The 25,204-nt window shown below is 37.2% G+C and overlaps 2 long non-coding RNA genes across 2 annotated transcripts in view; one reads left to right on the top strand and one right to left on the bottom strand.

The window, feature by feature from the left end:
- The window catches only part of LOC143442114 (uncharacterized), a 106,722-nt gene that overhangs the window by 25,479 nt on the left and 56,039 nt on the right, over nucleotides 1–25,204 (bottom strand). The window contains exons 2-3 of the long non-coding RNA XR_013110046.1: nucleotides 1,802–1,881; nucleotides 1,521–1,647 (exon numbers count right to left, since the gene is read on the bottom strand). This is a non-coding gene — a long non-coding RNA (uncharacterized LOC143442114). The remainder of the gene's footprint in view (nucleotides 1–1,520; nucleotides 1,648–1,801; nucleotides 1,882–25,204) is intronic.
- LOC143442115 (uncharacterized) overlaps nucleotides 1–25,204 on the top strand; it is a 31,087-nt gene that overhangs the window by 2,378 nt on the left and 3,505 nt on the right. The window lies entirely within an intron of this gene.

Genomic DNA, 25,204 nt, shown 5'->3' with positions numbered 1-25,204 from the left:
TGCTGGTTCATCGGCATTGGGCACTAAATAGAATCCCTGTTACTAAAATAAGACAGGTTCACATTTTGAGAATGACTCACCCCAAGGAAAGCAGAGTTTCAACAGCTGGAAATGGAGACAAAGTCTTACTTGCCAAATATTGGAAAAATGCTTGAGGAATTTAAAAAAAAAATCCCTAAAACCATAGACTACAGGAGAAGTAAATACAAAGGTCTGGCCAGAAAATTGATGCCTAAGACAGATATGATCTAGTTGCATTTGTAGCTAATGAAAAGAGAGAGGAAGGAAACTGGGTGGGAGAGGGGATGGGCAGGGCAATGGGAGGAGGTAAGAATTATTTGTCCAAAGAGACAGGACAGAGGGACAGAGGGATAGGAGAATGAATGGAAATCTGCAGCTTTCAGGGGTGTAGGTGGGAGGGATCTCTACAAAACCAAGAGACCTAGGATGGAGGAGGCTCCCGGGAGTCAATGCTGGTGACCATAGCCAAGATGACTAACAGTAGGGACATGAAACCAGAAGAAATCAACTGCTGGAACCCCAGTGAAAGGATAAGGACACCAAACCGCCCACACAACTGTCTATCCCAAATTTCTTCTGTCTAAATGAAATGCAGGAACACATATGGAGCAGAGAATGAAGAAATGGTCAACCAATTACTAACAGACCCAACTATAGATCCATCGCATAGGCAAGCAACAATTCCTGACAGTCTATTATATGTAAAGACACAACTCTGGCGTGACAGTCTTCTGGGAGCCTCTACCCAACAGCTGACTAAAACAGATGCAGATACACATAGTTAAACATTGGAGGGAGGTTGGGGACTTATATGGAAGAGTTGGGGGAAGGATTGAAGGTCCTGAAGGGGACATGAACTCTTCAGGACGACTAACAGAGTCAACTAACCTGGATCCTTCACAGTTCTCAGAGACTTAGCCTCCAACCAAACAGCATACACAGGCTGGACAGAGTCCCCCTAGGGCTGTCTTGTCTGACTGCAGTGGGAGAGGATGCCCCTAAGCTTCCAGAGACTTGATGCACCAGGGTGGGGGGATACCCTCTCAGAGGAGAAAGGGAAAAGGTTGGGGGAAGGATTCTGTGAAAGGAGGACTGGGAGGGGGGGACAGTCATCACTTGGGATGTAAACAAATAATGTTTTAAAAAACTTAATAATCTGGGGGAAAATGTGTATTTGATGAGGGTCAGGCGAATTCTAATAAACTGGAAATAGATTTTCTGAAAGAAATAACAGATTTTTTTTTCCTCAGAAGAAACAAAATTGGGTGTGGATACTTTCTTTACATAACGTAGGATAGGCTGAAAATTTTAATTTTTGTTAAAATAACAAAAATACTGAGAGGTACTATTCACCAGGACCATAGACTAAACAAACAGCCGATGAATAATTATTTTTTCTCAAGTAATCTTATATGTATTTAGGTTAAACAATATGAGAAGAAATTCTGTGGTTTTGTTTACCTAGGCGATCTGTTAGGGAAGAACTCATGAACACATACCTGTGGTGAACACAGAGGCAGGTTTGCATTGTCCCAGAGCAAGGGAGGGGTCGATAACCCCTCATAATGTCTTCAAATGGCTCAACTGAAATAGGTGGAGATCCAGCAAAATGACTTGCTCACACTTCTGTAGAAAGTGAAAGTAGAAATGAAATCATTTTAAAACAAAATGAACCTCACTGTTTATTTTCTTCCCATGTAAAGGAAAAAAAAAATGTGCTGTGAAATTCCTCATTTACAAAAGACAGTTCCGACTGTGAAGATGTTAAAAATTATCTTACCTTTTGTTTGATGTATCTTGTAATGGATCTGTGAAAAATGGGTGAGATCCCGACTTTCAGTTGAGATTATTACTTTTATTCTATGGTAAAGAGGAAGTAGCCAGTTAGCTTAGTTGGTTATAGCTTGGTAATGTTACATAGTGTATCTTAGAATTTTGAAGAGTCATACAGAATAGTGACTAAGAATTTTATTTTGCCCTATTTCATTTTCAACTACATCCAAACAAATAAAGATAAAAAGATAGGAAACAGAGCTAACTCAGAAAACTGAAATTCAAATAAAATTAGAGCAACAGTATAAACCTCTGCATCAGGAAACGAAGGCAGTAGAGAATTCAATTTTAAGTAGCAGTTCATTGTAGTTGGACAACAAACATAATTTGTAATTCATGCATTAGGCTACAGAAAAAAGCATCTAACAAAATCTGTGTCCCGAGTCCCCACATCCCTGTTGCTCTGTTGAAACCACAGAGTAATGGAAGAAAACAGTAAGTTTGCAACATGCTTTGAGCTGGGAAGTAGTCCTGGTGAGAAAAATCATTGACTTAAAAGTTTGACAAAATCCTTTTTTTAAAAAAATTAATTATTTTATTTATTTGCATTCCAAATGTTGTCTCCTGCACGTCCCCCCTCCCAGAGTTCTTCTCCTGTTTCCCCATCTCTTTGCCTCTTAACCTTTCTCATAGTTGGAAAGAAGTGATAATGGTGGTGAATCCTGCCTCAACGAAAAGAAAATAAATCTATTGTACGTGGGAGCTCTGTTTTTTAAATGCTTCCTTCTGTTGTCTCAGTGACTGCTAGCATCACTGTCAGAAATGCAGGTTGAGAATGAGACGGTCGTATCTGGCTTTGCCTGGGAAATTAAAGGATTTCACCCTTCTGATAGCACACCATGCTATTGACAAGCCAGTTTCTTTTCTTCAAAAATGTAATATTACTGTAAGTATAACATATTGAAACAACTGAGAGCATTTTTTACCCTCCCCAGTTAAAGTAATGAATCTGTTTTTCCCTAAAATTGGGGGCTGAAAAAAAAATCTGATTTTTTTTTCAGAATTCCAAGAAAGTTCTTTTATTTATTTATTTATTTATTTATTTATTTATTTACCAGTAAAATAACAGGGCATTTTAAAAGCATATAATGATTTGTCTTATCTGCATGAAATACATCACTGATGAAGATTAAATCTAAACATGTTCTTGTTTAAACAGATTGTAAAGCAGATGTCGTGAGAAAGCTAAATAAATAATAAATACAATGAGAGGAGTCAGTATTACTCAGAGTGAAAATGAAAGCCCTAATAATGACAGTGTTGTGAACAAAACATTTGAAGAAGATGCTGGATGAAAAAGATGCAGGATGCAGAAGATGCTTGTGGATAGAGATTCTCATTTTCTCATACATTGTGTAGAATGTATTTTATTGCAAAATTAAAATCTAGTATCATGAACATAAAGCATGGTGGGATGTTGAGGTGTTACGCCAATTATCTTGTAGCACAAACATCCACTTTGAATGTTCCTACTATATTATGAAGATTTTATAATTAATGGCTTAAGTTCTTGAGTACAGATGACTAGATTTCTCCCAGTTAACTTAATTTGGCTGTATGAACTAGCCATTTAACTGAAAAAACGCTTATTTTTATCTTGATCATTTTTTTTTTATGTACAGTCTAATTCCAGAAAGCAGTCGAGAGTGTGTAAAGTGATCATTTTTATGGAATGCATGGTGTGTCATGAGAAATGTAAACAAATACATTAATTGCCTTATCATAGTTTTATCTGACAGATGGGTCCCCAGGCACAGAGCCTAACCTTTTATTTTGACACCTGCCACATCTTGCCAGCACTGACCCTTTTTCTTTGCCAGTGTCGCTGTGTGGTTCACCATGGTTGCATTAATCTCCAGCTTTTAGAACGCATAATGTTGGAGTCCTTCTGAGAATCACAGCCATCAGTCAGCTAATACTACAACAGAAAGTATTTCACAGATCCATCCAACATCCGCTCTCTCGCACATTTTCTCTTTTTCCAGTGACCCACTGGCTCAATAAGATTACACTGAGCTCCTTTCAATCTCAGACCCCATATTGTTAACATGTGACAGGAACCATTTAATTTAGTCATTTAAAAGTCAGAATTTATTGGAGAAAAAAAATGTTTAAAGAAACTATGCTTTGACTTTTATGCTAAAAGATACTTTTTTTCCCACAAAGAAAAGGTGCTGTTTTACTGTATCTAGAGTTAAAAACAAAAGGATCACTTAACATTTCCAAAGCAAAAGAACCTTCAAGGCAATAATCGTGTGTTGTGAATCATAATACACACAATCTCCCATTTGCACCTTTGGTTTCTGGGGTGATTCCAGAAGCTGTTGTCACATGATATGTGTCCTGGTTAGCACAGCTAAAAGCACCTGTCTGGTCCATTAAAGAGGAAGGTTCGGTTCTAAAGAGTTTCACAAATCAGTGAACATACAGAGGGAAGGTGAATTATGAGAGCACATTCATTATTGGGGTAATTTGGTGTAGATTTCAAGGGATTGTCTCCGTGAGCGAAAGCAGACTATAATGAATTACAGAAAATGCTGTCATCAATCTTTGAGGGGAGGAAGTTCCGAACAAAGAAACAGAAAACTAGATATGTAGATAAGAGATAGGACTTTAGAAGCATATAGATTGTTCCACTAGCTCAGACCAGTTCAGTTTAAAATACCACTGTTGAAATGTGTAATTTGTCTTTCCCGGTGGCATCTGTTAGTTCTAGAATCAGCTTATTTGATAAAATGTAAAAAAGCCTGAGACTGAGACTTTGTTAAGCTAAGTTTCTTAATAATTTAGAGGCCCATTTATGCCAGCCAGGATATATATGTACACTGGAAGAAGGATGGGATCTATATCTTCCAACAGTGGGAGAAAATGCTGGTTCATGCCTGGGGCTAAGGGGTATTGGAGTCAAGGTAATTATAGAGCGGTGGCAGCTTCATGTATCTCTGCAACATCAGCAACTCTTTAATCTTTGCTGATCCCTTATTAATATGACTCAGCTCTGCTGCACATATTCTTTCTGCCCTGATCCAGTTTTCACAGGCTTCTCTGATGTTCTGATGACTCTGATTTCTTCAAATATTCAACCTAGATCCGGAGACAAAACCACAACAACAATGATATGCCCAGCTCAAGTTTTAAAGCCTGGTTGCAAATCTCATAGGTGACTATTCACATTGTAGCTGGGTAGAGGGCAAGAGACAGTATGTAAGTAAACATGACAACTTGGTTGCTATGAATTCTGAATGATGGTGAACCTATTAAAGAAGATATGTCACAGTGGATTTGAACTATACTCAGAACGGGAAGTGGCCAGGTGATGCTTGGTACCCACCCAGAACAGTAAACACACTGAAGATTGTAATTTAGGAAACCTTTCAGCTCTTTGCTGAGAACATTTGATAGCTACTGAGTCTAACAATCACGATTTGGTACTTTGTTTTGCCAAACTTGTTTCTTACATTTTTGTAATAAATAACTCAGTTACTTCTATAACTGATTTTTTTAAAAGAGGGGTGATGATTGCCAGCATATTAGTGGTAGGTAAGAAACTGGAATTTCCCACGATTAGAAGACCTAGACTATTTTCTGCTGCCTCTCTAGCAGATTACTATATAAACATCTCTATGGCCAAATTATAAGATCAAATAAAGACATATAAGGATCAAATCTCTATGACCATATTATAATTCTCTGAACACTGGGGTTCTTCTTCAGAAAGAAGACACTATAACAGCAACAACTGGACAGCTCATTTTATTATCAGTAATAAGGTAAAAACAGAATGAATTTTGAAAACTAGTAACAGGCTAATAAAATTAATTTATTATATTTTCTCTTTTGAAAGCCACTCTTGGGGATTTCAGAGACAACTTACAGGGTAAAGTGTGTGCTGTGCAAACTTAAGTACCTGAGCTTGGATTTGCAGATCCTGTGTGAAGACAGACTCAGTACTGTGGGTCTTTAATAACACTGCTGCAGTGTGAAAGGGCAGATAGACAACAGATTCCTTGGAATCTGGTGCTTCATCTAGTCTGGCATAGGCATAGAAAAAAACAACAAAGAGACCCCATGTCAAGGTAGAATTTGAAGATCAAGTCTGTCTTTGTCCTCTGATCTCTACACTTTTACCATGGTACTCACACACACATTTACACATGCACACACAAACACATACATAAATACATTATTACTAAGATTAAGATAGTCTATCTATCTATCTATCTATCTATCTATCTATCTATCTATCTATCTACCTATCTATCTAATCTATCGTCTCCCTACCATGGAAAAATCAATTGTATAAGCAACATTTTCCTGATAGTTATATGTATTTAAATATTATTGCCCATACTGGTATGGATTCCTCATGTGATTTGGCATTATACATCATATTGTTTTTTTTTTTTAAATTGCACTTCCTACTTTTTTTTTAAACAGCAATTAGACACTAAATTTACAAACATTGCCTCAGGGAACACTCTGTTCTTGAGGTTTTCAGCTAAGTTGACTGTGAATGCTAAATAAAAGTATTTAAGCCAAAGGATACTTTAAGAACTACCAAGAGGAAGTACATATTCAATAAATTAACGAAGACATGTTAAAGGCTAAAGATATCCAAAAGGAGCAGAGAGGGTTTCATGATGTGGTATTGAAAGAAGCTTCACATTGCAGGTGGAATTCATGCAGCATTTAGAGCAATAGATGATATTGGGGAAAGGTGGGAGGAGGAACTACCCTATTTCTGACAGAAGAAATCCTCCAATGAGAATCCTAGATAGGGTCAAGCCATTTGTGTATTCATGTGCATTGATGTACCTATAGAAATGTGAGAAATTAAAGGCAGCCAGAAACACAAATCAATAAGATTTAAAAGTCTAAAACTAAAACTGGCAACTATAGAAGATTTTTTGTAGTTTTTCAGCACCTATTGAATGACATTAGGTTATAAAAACATGGACATGTACAAATACAATTGCAGGACCAGCAGGCTGGTTCATCCGGTAAAGGCAGGTGCTTGTCACTCGGGGTAAGGATCTGAGTTTGATTCCGGAACCTATTAATCAAAGGAGAGAGCTGACTCCCAGTGTTTTCCTTTGACTTCCACATGTGTTCTATGATATTTACAGACCTATATACATATGCTTTCACACACACACACACACACACACACACACACACACACACACACACACACACAGGCAGCTACAAACTACATAAATGCAGAGTCTGAAATAGGACTGCTTTTATGGTATATTACTTTATGTCACCTTCACCAAAGGCACACTACAAAAGTAAAGTGCCCAAAACCTTGTTTCTTCTGAGTTCAATGCCATTCAACATGATAATTAACATTTCTTAAACCTCAGACACATTTCCAGGAATAAAAATCACTATTTAAATAATATTAACATGCTTTCCTGCGACCATCTGGCATCTCGGTTTAGTGTAGAGAACCAACAAACTGAATGGCAAGAGAATTGCTTCCTTAATAAACAACCTTATAACCACAACAATTTTATTCATCCGCAATACAAAGATACTAATTAAATTACAGAATTCTCACAGAGCATTAAGAAAATTTGGACTACTGTATATATAGTAACTTACATAAAAATATATTTGGTAACAACATCATCCATAACTTTATGAATTTTAAACTACACTCTTTTCAATAATGAAACGTAGTGATTCCAGTATAAGCTCATAGTCTTTTAGCATTCAAAATGAGTGACAGAGTAGAAGTGCAAAGTGGTGGTAAAATTTTTCCAAATGTGTGAAGTTGTTTTACAGATAAGATTGAAATCAATGATCTAATTATTCAAGAATCTGATGAAGCATGCAAGTCTAACGAGGTCACTGTGTGGCACTCTAAGCAAGCACAGTTTGGAGCCTCAGACACATAGCGGAGGAATAATCCCAGTCCTGTATTTCAGGATAGTACTAAAAGTCAAAGCAGCAACTCCACACAGCGATCTTCATGTACACAAAGTAAAACTGAAAATGAGAAATACGAAAGCTCTCAGTTATCTCCATAAAATCGGAATAGAAGCTATGTGTCAAATTTGCTTGAAAAGCAAAAAACAAAATTAAAAAAGAACAAAACAACAACAAACAAAACAACAAAAATCCCTCAGTTTCTGAAAGCAGGGAAGGGGCAATAGCACATATTAAAATTCCCAAACAAGACGGGATTCTACGGATCTGATTAAAATGCACAGAAGTGGCTTATGGTTTCCTCTGAAGTTTTTCTGAGTCCAGGGTGGATGAGGAAACGTTCTTTAAACACTTAGAAAAACTACAACACATATGACTTATTGCAGCTTTCTTCCCTGGGCTTTAAAGTTTTCAAACCAAAGGTTGTTATTTTCCTTTCATTGTGTTCTCTAGTTAACTGTCCTTCGTTTCCTCTGGTGCTTCAGTTATTAAGACTATAATTTTACTAATTGAATCTGTAAATATATTGGACTGGTGGTTGATGTTTGAACATGTTACATTTGCGTTTGTATGTTTCTTCTTGACATGTATGTAATTTTGTGTTTTCCTTTGATGACTTCTTTACAATAATCACATAAGGCATTAGCCTTGTCTTTTACTGTGAATGGCCTGTCAAATGAGGCCCCGATAGCCATTTTATGGTGAGGAAAGCCTTACTAGTTGGAGACATTTAAAGGTTCCTTAGGAAAAAGCTAGGAAGGTACCCAGCTAACTTCTCCTTTTCTAAAATAAAAAAATAGATTAATTAATCCAGTGCACCCCAAACCAAAGAAAAATCCAATTCATTTCTCCAGAATCTGCTGTGCCAGAGAAGAGGCAGTTCATTCATTTCCCCCATAAGAAAAGACATACTGGTTCAATTGATTTATCATCACTTCTAGGTATCCTTAACTTTTCTTTTTAATATTTGTTTATTTATATACTTAGGATGCCCTGCAGAGGTTAGAATATAACATTTAAGAGTTGGTTTTTTCTCCTTTGCTATGTGGGTTACAGGGATCTAACACAGGCCCATCGATCCTGAAGGCAAGCAACTTCGTCCAATGAGCCATCTTGTGTTCCCGGCACTGTTCATTATTTTTAAGGTTTGTGTTTGTTTAACTATTAGTCATCTCCTCTGTCTGTGTTCACTTCTCCTGCACGTTCAGTTTAGCTCCCTGACTCTCAATGTTTTTGTTAAAAGTTCTTTAGATATCAAACTCAGGATCTTTGCCCAGGATCATAAGAAACCTTCCTTTGAGCCTAGATGTTAACAACATCTTAAGCTCGATTGTCCTTATTATGTCTTCTGCTATGTCTTCTGTTTTGTTCGTGAACGTACGTTTCCTGAGGATCGGCTTGCTCCCTTTCCTTATTCCACAGAGGAAGGGCCTTTCCTGCAAAGCTCAGCTCTTCTCTTCGCCAGGCATTTCCTAAAGCACTGCCTTCATCCCATGCTGCCATCTCCTTGCTGCCTAGACCCCCACCCCCCCCCCCCCCCCCGCACTTCAAACTCCACGCATACAAATGCATACAAATGCTTCTCATTACACACTTTCCCAGTCCGTCCTTGCATTTGTGAAACAGGCTCCCCGTCTTGGTTTGGTTTAACTACATCTCCCCCAAAGGTTCTATGCTGGAAGCTTGCTCTCAGGGTTGGAGGTTTTAGGAAGTAGTGTGGACCTGTAAGAGGGGAGGAACCTGCAACAGGGAAGGAATAGTGGGAGGTTCTTGGGTAAACCAGACACACCCTTAGAAGAGAACGAATCATTTCTACTAATATTTTGATGAGTTTTTTAAAAGTAGGTGATTTTAATGGTTTCAAGTTGGCCAAATCCAGAGTTTCTGTTTTTCCCCCGAGTTTGGGTGAATTTTTCTTTCCACATGCAAACTCCACATTGTCATTTGCCATGATACAGCTGCGGGCAGAAGAACCCTCTCCTTCCCTTACAGCCTGCAACATGCTCTTCAACTAACGTATGCCAATCAACATCGCTCACAAAAGGAAAACCTCGTTGTGTTATTCGTTCCTAAGATTTCACTTCAGTTGTTAAAAATACAGTAAAGCAGCCCGTAGTCCCTGGACCTGTCACCATAGGGTTTGCATTTATACATTTTCCGGGGTTTGCTTCTGCTCTATTTTGGAGTCTGCTCCCTCGTCTGTATTCTCGCTTTTGCCATTAAGCTTTCATTTAATCTGAACTAAAATGTGAATTTTTTTCTGTAAGCCCATTTTCGTTCATGACTTTCAGTAAGAACTCTCAATAGCTTTTAGTATCTCAATCATTTAGCCACCTGTGCTTGCCAAGCCTTTCCTCAACTTCCATATTTTGTTTATTTTTAACACCTATTTGTTTCATTTGTCTGCTTGTTTACTTGCTTACTTATTGTTGTGTGCTGTGTGTGGTGTGTCACAGCGTATATGTGATGAGATAAAGACAAACCGGTGGGCCAGTTCTGTCTTCCCACCATGTGGGTTTGGCGATCATCATCTTCCCCCCTGCCCCCACACACACTCCAGAGACAAGGTTTCAGCCAGCCTTTCACCTTATACCACAGTCTCCGCATCTGGAGAAGGAGTCCTTTGCTCCGTATCTCCTGTAGTCTTTCATAATGCGGGGAAACAATGAATGAGGAGGCTTTGGTGACCATTCTACCACCTCTGGCACTGTCATCCCCCTACTTACACCTTTGCAGTCTGTGTTCCCTGGAATCACTGGGGAGATTCTGAGAAATACTCAGTCTCCACCTACAGAGATTCCAATTTAATTGCCTCGGTGGGATTCAGTAAACGGTATTTTTAAACGTTCCCCCAGACAATCTGAAGTATGCCCAAAGTTAACTTTTGAGCTGGAGAGTATAGTGTAGGCTGTGGAAACTTGAATTTTGAATTTAGTTTAAGATTAATTTTCATGTACTATATTTATCTCAACAATCAAATCCACCCAAACGAATCATTTCACCATTCCCCGTGCAAGAGAAGTTGATACTTAGCAGATCTACTGCTAATGGGAAATAGATGCAGGAAAAGAGAAAGTACCCGTTTTTACACAAAATTTTACTTTTTTGAGTCTATACATAGTTAGAACGGAATATTTTAAAAAGAACATATCATAGGACCAGAAAGAAAGCATTTAAGTTACATGCCTGGTCCTTTTCTTATCTATTCATTTAAACAACATTAATATTCAATCACATTTTGATTGTTTATAATTGCAATTTTAATTAGGGCTGAGTTCATTCCAAGTCAGGCTATTTTACATTTTAGAGGTTATTGATATTTCATATGTCTTGTATGATCATTCACCGTATTAATCATCTTTAGAGCCCCAACCCTGGTAAGACCTTCAAGCTCCATGCTGGGTTTGTGTGCTCCAAGCTTTAAATGCTGCCCGCAGTCCTTACCCAAGAAACTTTCCTAAGTTTAAGGCTTCTTTCAAGTTGTCACTGTCTTTATACGCACATACAACACTTACTTCAAAATTTCATATGGTTTAATTCTAACCAAACAACCAATTTGTATTGTCTAATCCTTGTTTTACAAAGCAACAGACTTTTGAAAACCATTTTTTGCAGATCCATCTATTAACTAGTTATAAAACTTAATTGGGTTTCATTTTTGTTTTAAAGAAATGTATTTTGGTAAATTCTTCCTTCACCATCCCTTCTGCTTTACTCAAAGTGTCAGAAATACATTCTTCACACTTGTCATCTCTTGAGAGACATGCATGTGAATGAGCAAAGCCTTAGTTCTTTTTAAGTGGAGTACAAAAAGCTGAGACAGGCTGTAGCTCAGTCGGTCCAGTGCATGTTTGTGGCTATGGCTGAGCTCTCCATTCTGCACAGTACCAGGCTTGGTAGAACACATCTGTAATCCCAGCATTAAGTGATGGAGATTAGAAGAGCTGACAGAATTCAACCTCAGCTTCATGCTGAGTCCAAGGCCAGCCAGAGATACATGAGGGGCTGCCTTATAAACAACAGTAATGGCAACAAAATCAAACCAGAAGACCTGGATCCTATGCAGAACTGAGTGTGTTCAACATTTAGAAAAACAGTTGAGAAGAATCCCTTCAGCTCTGCTCCAGCCCAGGCTCCCCAAGGGTGAAGAAAATTACATAGACAGGGTAACTCCCTATAGAACTATGCATAGATAGAGTATTCGGAGCCAGTAGAGATCATAATGATGAGATGGGGAGAAGCAATAGTTTTTTACATGGTAGAATGCTGCTCACCTCCTGTCTTGCAAAAGGTGTTTGGATTTGGCCAAAACTCCAGGTCTAAAAGCCTTACTTTTCTCTTTGGGAATGTTTGTATTAGGCTATAAATCTTCCCAGCTCCTTAAAAAGATCATGGACCTCCCTATTCTCTGTCTATTTTTCTTTTTCCATTTCATGTGTACATATAGCATGTGTGTATGTGTATTCATGCTTGAATGTGTGGTTGTACCTTCATGTGCAGGTATACATCATGTAGATGAACACACATGTGTAATTCGGAGTCCGTAATCACTCTTAATCTCTCCTTTCCATCATATGCAACAAGGCGATGTCACTCAACCAAAGCCCAAACTTGCTGATACGGCTAGTCTTGCTAGTCAGCCAGCTCTGTATATTTACAGTTTCTGCCTGCTCCCAGCATTTGTGTGACTTCTAAGGATATGACCTCTGCTCCTCACACCTATGCACAAGTAACAAGTTCCTTAAACTCAGAAGCATCTGCGCCACCCTTGTTTTACTTCCCCACATTATCCAAAAAAATCTTCCTTCATGGTTTAAGGAAAATAATGATTTTTCCTGTTACTCAACATCAAACACAATTTTGGGATCAGGGTCAATGATGTCGTCAATCATCTTCTCATTACACGAATAAGGAATTCGATGGCATAGAAGGGCTGACTTGCACAATCAAAGTCACAGAAACACCACTGACTGAGACTGATAGTCCAATCTTTTTACTGTGTTGACACTAAATATGAATTTACAACTGTGTTATCTAAGCTTGAATTCTACCAATCCTACTGTCTTCAGGAATCACATGACCTGGAGTAAACTACGGAAAGATCTGTGTCTTGGTCTCTAGTTTATAAGATAGGAACAATTACAGTCACTTCATACAAGTGGTATGTTATGAGGCATGCTAACATAGAGATGACTGTAGACCCAGCAGGTAGAAAGCGCTTTAGTGTGAATGATTACCTCTATGGCTGACCTCTCTCCATCTATTTCTTGGCTCCCAGCTTTCCTGGTCCATATTTGTTTGTCCAAGTCTGCTTGAAGTCTAGATGCTCCATTAACATCTTAATTAAACAATTTCTTCCTAGTCTATTATCCAGTATAGCTCAGCTGTACTAATATACTGGTGAATGTCTTCACCCCACAAAGTTTAGGATTTTCTCCTGGAACTAAATGACCCCAACAGTTTTTTCGCATTTTGCAGCTTTCTATTTTATTTCCTCTCCTTGCCTCCTGTACCAACTCAAGCAGACATGATATAGCTACAGATATGATGAACTAGTGATTTTCATTCGCACATCCTAAAGGGTGCTAAAGTTGACATTTTTGTGCAAGCAGGACTTTGTTGAATCTCTACCCACAGTGATCTCCCAGTCAAGTCAGAAAGAAAGCACATTAACAGGAAATTTAAACAATGCACGAAGCATTGCTAGATATGTATTTCGTGTTGTATTAATGAAAACAAAAGATGGATTATGGATGATATGGAAATACCAAAGCAGGAAATACCAAAGCTCAGCCTATTTGATCTAATATTAAGGGTACTGGGATAATCAGCTGGTGCTGGAGGCAGGGGGAGGCAGTGTTCTCACCCAATTAAATTGGCTACAGGAAAAATAAAAGTAAAATGTCTATCAAAATAAAGTAGCAAATAGTAAGATAGAAGGCAGTGTGGTGTATTTTTGAAGCACAAATAAGGTGTTGGTAGTTGAAGGATATCAAAATCAAAATCAGGAGTAACTCAGGAAATTAATTCACCATTCTTAGAAGTTTTTCTGTTCAGTTTGAATATTGCTTTCTTCGAAAAGCCCATTGCAAATGTTCTCTGCAGTCACTACCTTCAGGCTGGAGTTGACCATATTTGGCTTAGAGCTTCAGTGACCACACAATTCATCTTGCCTCCTGCTTTTTTTTTTTTTCTGTGAAATCAAATGTAACTTAACCCTTTTCAGCTTAATTATTTCCACATTTATATTACTTTTAATCTATTATCAGTTATGGTGGGCAGAATGTACCACAAAATAATCTTTATTGTCAAATATCAATATAAAAAGAAATTAAACTTTCTAACTGGTTAGTATGAAATGGTAATTGGTGACTTCAGAAACTAAGCATTAGAATTAAGGATAAAATTAATATTTAAATAAGGCAAAGCATGTATTTGTTTCCTAATGTTGTCTGTAAATGGGAAAAAAATCCTCCAAAGCTTTAATTTATTATTAAGGCATTTGAATTATAGTTGACTGAGATTTTTATTTCCATCCAATGGGTATATTTAGCCCCATAATTATTATTAACAATGAAGTATCTACTTATAATATATAATAATATACATAAAATGATTCAATAAGCTATAGAAGCTTTTAATAATCATTTGGTCTGTAAGTTTTCTTTATTGATTCCGTAAAAATATCCCCAGTGTTTCTATGAGCAAACAATTGAAATTAGAGTCATAAGGTTTGCCAACTACCAAATCCTGAGGCCTTTCTGTGACTGTATAAAGGCAGTTGTGTTACACAAAACAAAATATTGTGGTCTAGGTGACTCAAGAAACAGAATTAACCATTCCCAAATGCTAGAGGTTAGATATTCAAATTCAGAGACTGTTAATATGGTAGGGTTCTGGTGAAGGTTGCCTTCCTAGATTGTAGATGGCTGTTTTACAGGGAAGCCAGAGGGAGAGAAGAAGGAGGGTCTAGGAAGAAGGTGAAGCAATGATTTAAAAAATAGGAAAGGGGAAGGAGGAGGCAGAGGAGGAAGAGGAGGAGGAGGAGGGAGAACTCACTTGTGTTTCTTCTTGTAAACATGAGAGCACCTCCCTCCTGAACTCATCTAAACCTAAAATATCCTAAAAGACCTATTTCAGAATAGCATCTCATGGGAAGAAACAGACCGGGGACACAGTTCTTTGAAAGCATTCTCTGCAAGCCCCACCCCCATGCAGACTCAGCACTCTCCTGTTACCTCTGTAGTCTGGCCATCTGTGTCACAGCTGCAGGCTGTGGGGGAGGTCTTGTTTCAACAACAACCGGTGGAGATGATTCAGATAGTGACACTGAGGGTGTCTCCGAGAATCTTAGAAAGGCTGTTGGGAACACTTCCTTTCCTCTAGTATGGTGTGGATTTTCAGAGCCCAGCACCTTTGCCCTGTCAGTCCAAGGTGTCTGGTAGCCTTCATTCATTTTGTCCATTTCATTCTTTTGAGTTTACAATCAAAATGTCTTTTCACAAAGATCAAAAACTTGGATCCAATATTACTTTCATCAAAAAGTCTATCTAGTTTTCTTTTTTCTTTCACTTCCTCCCTCCTATTTTGTTCTGTTTTTCCTTCCTTCCTCCTTTCTTTCTTTTTCTCCCTTTCTATTTTCCTCTTCCTCTTCTTTTGTCTCTGTTTTTGTCTTCTCTTTAGTAACGTGAATAATTAGAGAATTTACCAAATCTTCATATTCTGCCTCCTTTTCTTTGATCCCCTTCATTTCATCTTTACCCCCTCACATTTTACAATAATTATCTAGAAAGCACCATACTGCTTTAACATGTTGCTTACAGATTTCTTCTGTGAAATAGTGGGCTGAATCCTCCACAGATCTGTCTCCCAATAGCAAAACACCGGAAACACCCAAACACTTTAGCATTCAGGAACAAGGTTACTTTTCCTTTGAAAAATGTGTCCATTCCTTTGAGATCTCTCTAAAATCATATGTAACATTTCTAGTGTACATGTCAAAATTCTTTTAGCCTGGTATTCACCACCACATTGCAAACCCTCTTTTTTATTTTGATGTGAATGTCACAGCATCATTGTAATCCTTACCAATGTCTATTTCATGTCATCAATCCAAAAAAAAAAAAAAAAAAAAAAAAAAAGTGAAGGAAAAGAAAAGTCTTTAGACCTGTGCCTTAAATAGCATAAATTTATTTGCTGTCAGATCTACAGGCTGGAGGCCAAAGATTAAGGTTCAAGCAAGGTGGTTTGTTATTCTGAGACCTTTTCCCTTCTTCATAATGCTGCTTTCCTCACCCATATAGGCACTTCTTTATATGAATGTGACTGAAAAGTATGCATGTCCTGCAGTGTCTCTGTTTTAAGATAATGAATCGCTATGAAAGTGAGGATGGGACAGGGAGTTGGTGGAGAGAGAACCAAGAAGAGGGATATCTTTGAAATGTAAATGAGTAAAATGATTTTAAAAATAAATCAAGCAAATAAAAAATGATAATGACTCTCATCATGATGTCCCCACCCTCCCCCACCCTCATAACAACAGCTAGGTCTAATGATCTCATAAGAACCCCATCTCCAAATATCACCACATTGGAGGTTCATGCTTTGATACATGAATTTTGCAAGGGCACAATTCAACTCACAGAACACATATATTTCTAGACACTTTCTGTTCATGGACAGACACATTTTCACTATAGAATATTTTTTGGAACAATTCGTGATGCTGAAAAAAATTGTAATAAATTCTTTTATCTTTAAGCTGCAATGTACATTTTGTGAATGTCCCTTAGGGTTGTTTAGTGAACACCCTGCATAACTACTCCTAGCAAAGGAGTATAGCATACCTTGTTCTCAGAATTTTTTACATATGAAAGCAGTAACTGCAAACAAACATTAAATCTGAAGTTAGATAAGTAAGAGAAAATTTTTGTTCTAAATTATTAAAAAGGACTGCCATCTCATTGAGTACACTATATAGTTTCAACTGATAAACTGCAATACTCACATCGAAACTACAAAATTGCCTACAAACATTGATATACTGTTGACCGTATATTATTAGTAAAAACCAAACAAGAAAATCCCATGATTTTAATTTAAAAAAATGTGAGAGCTTTTTAAATGCAGAATTTCGACTTGAAATAAACATAAATAGATCTGTATGTTCAAAATTCTAACTTTAATAAAGGACATACTTAAGCCAATCTGAACAAATAAGTATTTATGTTTTAAGACAGAACTTAGTGGGTATCGAGATAGCTCAGTGATTAAGAGCATTGGTTGCTCTTCCAAAGGATCAGTGTTTTAATTTTAAGCACAAACATAGCAATTTACAACTGTCTATAACTACAGTCACAGGGAATCCAAAGCCCTCTTCCGTCTTTCTTGGGCACCAAGCATGCACATGATACAAAGATGTATGTGCAAGAAAAACATCTATATACATAAAATAAAATTTTAAAAAAAGTTAAAAGAATTAATAATTAACTATTCATGTGATACACACACACACACACACACACACACACACATATGCTCTTCCTTAAATTTATTTTTAATCTATGGTGTTTAAATTTAAACTTTTATCTCTTGTTCATTCAGTGCAATAAAGTTTACACCAAATATAAAATGCCACTCTGTGGTAGGGTCTGATTGATGCTTAAAATAAATTTGCTCCTCTATAGACTGTCTTCCCAGTGGATTGTAGACTCTTTCCTGTTACATTTGAAGTATTCTGATTTCCTACGGTTGAGAAAGTGACACTCACAATTTCTAACTGATAATACTGTTGATTGACTATTGTTGACTCTCATAGCTAACATTTTCTTTTAAAATATGAATATACTAAGTCTTGCTTTAGGCTTTTGAAAATTCGAACTGCACAAATGTAAGGTGGAACAGGGAAATGACCACAAGGATTTTTTTTTTTTTTCAAATCTGAAGGAAATGGCTTCTGAAGACTTATTCAAAACTTTAACTTTTTAAAATTAAATTGTCAAGATTTTAGAAGTTAAAAAAATTAATTAACTAGTTAATTAATTCTTGTTTTATGTTTTAATTTTTCAGCACAAGGTTTCGCTCTGTAACATCCCAATCTGGCCTCCAAGTCACAGAGATCTGTCTGTTTCTGGGTTAAAGGCAAATGCCACCACACCTGGACATTTAATTATTTAATTTAAAATGAGCAAACAGATGAGCAGAACTATTATATCACTATAGGCCCCCTCACTCTATCAACTTTTTCTCAATCATTATGTATTTTTTTAACATGTTTCCAACATTTCTTCATATTTATCTCTTTTCAAAAGAAAAAGAAAAAATAAAAGGAGGAAATCACTAAGAGGTTGAGGATTTCATTATAAAGGAGAAAACAGGCAGAGGCCTAGACTTTTGGGAGAGTATAGAGAGAACAAGGCCAGACTGAGACATATCATGTGAAGAGAGCGACAGAGAGGGAGAGCAAAAGAGACCAAGGGACTGGTATAGCCAAGATGGTTGAGTTGTACAGGGGCCAGAGGAGCTGTGGGGAGGGAAGACCAGTCCAATATCTAGGCTGTAGAGTTCAGGATAGGAGGCAGGATATGTTAGCCTGGAGAATCCTATAACAGGTAGAGACTGCTGGGATGACCTAGTGGCCAGGTCTGCTTTGATATGTTAATAGGCACCATAGTTATCTGTTTGTTTTGGTTTCAGAACTAAAGTTTTTCTGTGGTGCTTTTTAAATTAAAATTGTTTAAATTTTTTCATATGCTACAACTGTATGCATATCATTTCCTCCACTCTCTATTCTCCTTTCAAATGTTCCGGTGTCTCTGTTTCCTTTAGTCTCTCGAAATTTCCGGACCTCTTCTTCTTTAGATACTATACACAACCCTTGCCCCTCCCCACCATGCACACGTGAATACAAGTTGTTCATTTAATGTTGCTCACATGTACATTCGTTTAGGGATGAGTACCTGGGATTGGATAACCTAGCAAGGACTCCACCCTTGAGATGACTAAATATTCCTCTCTCAGCAACCGTTATTTACCAATAGCACTTCATCTAGGGTGGAGTCTTGGGAGATTTCTTCAATCCGTGTTGCATGTCCATTGGTGGCCTTGATTTTTGAGATCATGATTAATCAACTATATTGTTGAGATTTCATGTGTATAGGTTCTCTGTTGTACATGGAAGACACTTATCTTTCTGGAGGTGTCCTAGTCCTCTGGCTCCTATAATCTCTTTTTGTTCCCTTTTATGTGATGGCCCCAAGCCTTAGTAATGTGCTGTAGATGTGTCAGTTGGGGTTAGGCACCACACAGTTCAATGTTCTCTACATTTTGATCAGTTGTGGCTTTTTGTAATGGCCTTGATACCTGCTACACAAAGAAGCTTCTTTAATAAGAGGTGAGACATACTCTTGTCGTTAGAAAGCTATGTTTTTAGAATGCTCTTAGAGATTTAAGCAAATCTATGACCTCTACAGAAACAGAGTTGCCTAGGTTTGCAGTACCAGACATGAATTTTCTCTTATTGAGCAGGACTGAAGTTCAAATAAATGGTTGTTTGCTACTCCCGAGATATAAGCATCCTTATTGCATTATCGGGGATGTCTTCACAAGTTCTTTTTCTAATCACCTACTGTCTACACTCATCTAGAGTGCATAAGAATTTCCTACAATGTTTTCCCATTCCTTCAGAGGCTTTTTGTTTGTTTGTTTGATTTTAGCATAGACCATCTTAGTTATATTAAAGTAGTCAGTAAGTCTAGATTAATGCAAAAATATTTGGATGTGATCTCAATTTTTTTTTATGCAGCCTGTTAAAATAAGAGCCTTAAACAATCATTATGATCAGTGCTTATGATTTGGACATAATTCATGGGATATTTGAGAATGTAGGCAAGAGAGCTCTGATGGAGTTAATGGATCCTGGAGCAAGCAAGAGGTCCTTCTTTTTTTGTTTGTTTGTTTTTGTTTTGTTTTGTGTTTTCCAGACACATGTATTTGTAAGTACATGTAATGACTAAATATTGAAGTTGGCAATTTCATCAGTACTCTTTCTTCTTTTTAAGACAGGCCATCTCAGTCAAACACAGAGCTCACTGATAATGCTGTCTCCTAGCCATCTTGTTCTAGTAATCTTGGGCTTCTGAATATGGTATTATAGGTAAGCCACCACATATTATTCACTTTTACATGCATTCTGGGGAGTCAGTTTCTGGTCTGCTTACTTTTACAGAAAGTGTTTTATCTTCTCACACCTTTTGTACCCCTACAAGCAATAATGTTTTATTTAAATACTTGATTGAGGGGTGAAGTGGAAAATTAAAGGTTCTTTGTTAAGTTGGTTGGATGGTGTTTTGCTGGGGCAAACATATGAAGGAAAGTTTAGCTGAAGTGGACACAGGTAAAAGGCTAAGGCAGACTCGTGAAGGAACACTTAGCTGAAGCAGACACAGGGGAAAGGATGTTCTGCGAAAACAAGCACATGAAAAAAACACACGATGACAGATTCTTCCCTAATCATATACATGTTTTGGTCCACTTTACATTGTGTAGTTGACCTGCATTTTTCAAAATTTCATAAAGAGAAATGCACCAAAATAAAAAAAGCCTTCTGGTGGTGTGCTACAGTTTCTTGCCACTTTATTGGACTAGGTCTGATTGGCAGAAGGATGTCAGCTGAGACAGATACACGTGCTGGGGGAAGACACATTCTGAAGTAAGACCTGTGGAGGACATGTGTTGTTTGGAAGGTATGAATAGGACTCAATAGACAGTGACAGAGGCTGAGCTAGGCTTGCTTATAGAGCTAGCTGTGCAATGCTTTTTGGTCTCACGCATCTTCGATGATCCTCGCTTCACCGAGAGAAGTACAGCCAGGAACTGTTGGTCCTGGCATTCCTGTTGGTGCTGGTCCCTCCTGGTGCCTTGTGCTGAGGGTGAGGCATGGCTATCTCTGCTACGTAGTGCCATTGTTGCTGATTCATGTTTGCTACCCTGACTCAACTGACCTGGACTGCTGGTGTAACTGTGAAATGTTTGGGAGTAGATCAAGCTGCCACTAACCTGTGAACTGAACTGCAGATTTCAAAACAACACAAACTGGAGTTGCTCCAAAAAAAAAAACATTTCTAAAAAGGTCCACTTTTCCCGTATCCTTTCTTTTCCACTAATTCTGATGCTAGGTAGGCTAGAAGGGAGGTTAAACTGTTTAAGAACCATCATTAAAAATAGGATTTGAAAACATTAAAGTTACAGAGATGCCTAGCAGTTCATGTCTTTTTGCTCATTCAGCCTGAAATTATTTCTGACTTGTTGGTGTTTCTGTGTTTCCAAATAGTCTTATAAAGTAGCCCGAACGTCTACCGAGAGGTAAAAACAATGAGTTCACCAGCATAATTCAGGGTCTGCTGTATTTCTCAAAAGTTTTTTTGTTTTCCTTCTAGAGGAAACCCAGTATTACTAAGCAGAAAAACAAAAATGGAAAAATCTATATGAAGTTGTAAAGTATAGCTGTATAGCTGCAATATAAATGGGAATTATTGATCTCTAGCTAACCAATCCAACCTCACAAAAAATCTCCTGATGTACATAATAAACAGGTTGCTTTGTTCTGCCACGTACAGCTACTTCTCCTTGGCAAGACTATTATAAAACATGTTAATATCCATTCCTTAGAAAATATCCATCTTTAGCAATGAAAGTTTTACAATAAGAACATTAATTCTTTTTGAAGACCTAATGATTTAGTAATTACATCTTCAAAAGCTGATACTGAAATTTGACTGGTGCTAAAACACACACACACGCACACACACACAAAAACAATCCTTATAAGAAAAACTACTAAATCTTTTTTGGGGGAAATACGGTATGTTTTGATAACAAGAGTATGTAAATTGCTATTAAATTGATGATATAGAGAAAAAACTGAACTGATTTTGATTACATCTTTAATTTTAATTCAAGTGCCTCTTGATAGCTTCCCAAATTAGTTTAAGCTGTAAAATAAAATTTCACATTGTCAATCTATTTTTATAATTCTCTTCAAGAAAGAAATTGCATAGTCTATAATTTATTTGTAGTTTTATGTCAATGTGTATGAGAGAGTGTAAGTTTGCTCATTTGGTGCATGCCCATGGATGTGTGTGCGTGTGCGTGTGCGCGCGTGTGTGCGTGTGTGTGCGTGTGTGCGTGTATGTGCGCGCGCGTGTGTGTGTGTGTGTGTGTGTGCGCGCGCGCGCGTGTGTGTATGTTTGTGTGTGTGTTTGTGTGTGTGTTTGTGTGTGTGTGCATGTGCTTGTACATAGGTATGTGTATGGGTATGGATACTTGCACTTGCAGAAGCCAAAGGAGATTATCTAGTATCCCACTCATTCACTTTAAGTCTTATGAACTCCTTGATTTTTTTTTGGATCTCTCACTGAACCTGGAGCTAGCCTGGTGTCTAGAAAACTCCAGAAAAATCTTCCTCTTTCCACTACCCACCATGCTGGGGTTAAAGGTGTTAGAAATAAGAGGAGACCAAGACTTAACTTTTCATTAAGAAAGTGTGCCAGAAGAATAAATAAACAAAACAGGAAGTGTATTTGGTTTTTATTTTAACTGGGCATAACCATATCTTTCCCTTCATTGGTTCCTGTCCCAGACAGAGCTCTAAGTCGTATTCATTTGGTTAGTCTGGAAAGAATTGGCTCACAAGGCAAAAGGGAAGAAGGGGAAAGGGGTCATTTTTCCCAAAAGAAAAGAGTCATTGCTCCTAGCCATCAAATTCTGGAAAGCAACAGGGACCTTTGTGCAAACAAAGATTTGCGGTGTGTGTGTGGGGGGGGGGGGGGGGAGGAGATTAAAACATTTGTGTAAAAGTCTTTACAAGATGAGAGCGATAAAAGATTTGAACTTCTCGTTCTAAACCCAAGTTTTATAGTATGGTAAAAAAGATTCATAATTGATATTTCTTACACAGGTACCTGTGGCCACTGAGGCCAGTCCTGGAATGTGAATTTAGCCTTCCAGTTTAATATTCAAGCAAACACACTTCCGATAAAGCCATCTTTTTGGTCTCCAGCTACATTTTTTATTTAAGTATAGTAAATTGCATTACTAGTGTGACTGTTAGTCTGACCAGAAATTTGGGACAGATTTAACCGTATAATGGTTGCTTTGCACCCCATTTCCTCTTTGAGCACACTCTTTTCTTCTCTGTTTTCTAAGCAAATATGTACCTTATTTCTCTGAAATGAAGATAGTAAGCCTACCACTATACACAGTTAAACTTTTGTTTCATTCTCTCTAAAACGTTTAACTTCACATGTGTATGTTTGCACATGTGGTGTATGGATATGGATATGGTACGATGTTACATGATGTGTACATCTGGTATACCACAGCCATTCTCTCTAAAATTTAACTGTGATTTGAACTTACCTTTCCCTCTCTTTTGAGCTTTTCTGATGGTGATGAAGTCTGCTATCAGCTTAATTGCTCCCTTTTAGGTAGGCTTTTATCTCTGTTTGACTCCAAAAGCTTCTCTTGGTCCTTGATAGTCTGCCTTTTCCACTACAAAATGACCAGCTAAATATAATTTGCTTTGTTTTATTTATGAAACGATCTAAATATAAGAACTCATTTTCAGTTGAATAAATTTTTCCATCGTTATTTCAAAGTGTTTCTCCTCTTTCAACAGCGTTATTTTCACAGTGTCAGAACTTCTAGGCTTATTTTCTCTATACCTTCAAAACTTTTAATATTCATGTTCTTTGGTTTCTTCCTCTCTGCTATGTCTTATATACTTCAACTTTCTAATTCACTTCTTTTCTCTTTACCTTTGTCTTCTGCACTCTATATGTGTTCTATTATGCTTCTGTTTCAATGACTAGATCCACTTATTTGACGATGAAATTTTTTCTTTGGAGGGCTTAAAGATGTAGCTCAATAATTAGTATTTAGGAAACCCAGTATTCCATTACAGTTACTGCATAAATTGATTTATTGCATAAATTAAGTATAATTAAGTTCATGTCTGTAATCCCAGGCTTCCAGAGGCAGGAGGATAAGAAGTCCAATGCCATTCTTCGGTAAATAGTGAGAGTCCAATTTAGTATGGACTACATGAGTTGATGTTTCAATAACAGTAATAAGGAAAAGATAATAAAAGTAGGGCTCTATTACTTTCCAGAAATAAAGCTATGTTATTGACTTAGTAATCCCAAAGATGACGCTCTCCTCACCAGACTTTCCTTCTCACAACCCTACTCCTTAGTCTCCAGTCTGTACATAGCATAGTCACAATGAATATTTACAATAATAGACTGAATGTAATCCAAACAAATGTTAAATTTAACAATCTATACATTATCACCAATAGATATCTTTACCAATTATCAACAACTCAAATATAGTGATTTTAAAACTGTTGTATATAAAAAAGAGAGAAAACAAAAACCTCTTCTGATGAACAACCAAATTCAGACTGATGTGTCTACTACTGCTCAACGTTCCTGACCCTGTATGTTTAGGGAACTATCTGCAAATCTGTATTTCACACATGAAATCATATAATGTGTGATTTTGATTTTGCAAGTCCAAAAAACACCTATTTGAAGAGAGAGATGAGTCAAAAATTTTCTCTGCTGTGTGGCATGGTCAGCAGCAGGTACATTAGAGACTGGCTAGAGTGCAGAGATTGGGGAGTAAAAGCTTGATAGTAGATAGAAAGTTCAAGAAAGGTCAATATTGACTTGGAGAGTATCCTTCTAAAGCTACATTGCTATTAACACTGTAAATAAAATATGCTTGGTCATTTGTTCTTATGAAAAGCTGCGTTGTATAGTATGTAATTTTCATTCTTCACACAATTTCCTTTATTATGATATTGCTCTGGTTTTTTGTTTTTCGGGCTTTGTGTTGAATTTAGTAGCCTGATAGAATGATAATGCAATGCAATTTAGCTTAATATCTATTTTGTGTTAGATGACAGTTTTATTAAGCAGAACCAATAATCATTGTCATTCAGACTCATAATGGCCCATTATAAATGGTCTCGTTTTCCCTAATTTTAATTTTACCTCTTAGAATATGCCTTTCTCGAATTGTTAAAATGGTTACACTTGGTTTCTTTTATAAATATAATTTTAACAATCACTATGGAAACATAAGTCATTTAGTACTTAAGTCCAACTTTCAGTGTATTTGATACAAAGCTATTTTAGTGTCTTGGTTCTTCTTAATTAAAATTTCAGACTAGTTACTTTTGCATCCTTTACATTTTGGATATTTAAGATTGAGTTAAGTATATTTTCTTCTTGGGATAACACTTCTCGATTCCTGAGGTCCCTTGGTGAGGGTTAACATTCAGGTGACATAACAAAAAGACTTATTCCAGAGAGCCTTCAGAGGAGCTGTGTTGTCAAATCCCTAATGTGAT

This window comes from Arvicanthis niloticus, chromosome 4 (assembly GCF_011762505.2).
Source record: "Arvicanthis niloticus isolate mArvNil1 chromosome 4, mArvNil1.pat.X, whole genome shotgun sequence".
NCBI classification, from domain to species: Eukaryota; Metazoa; Chordata; class Mammalia; order Rodentia; family Muridae; genus Arvicanthis; species Arvicanthis niloticus.
This window is presented reverse-complemented; position numbering and strand designations above follow the sequence as displayed.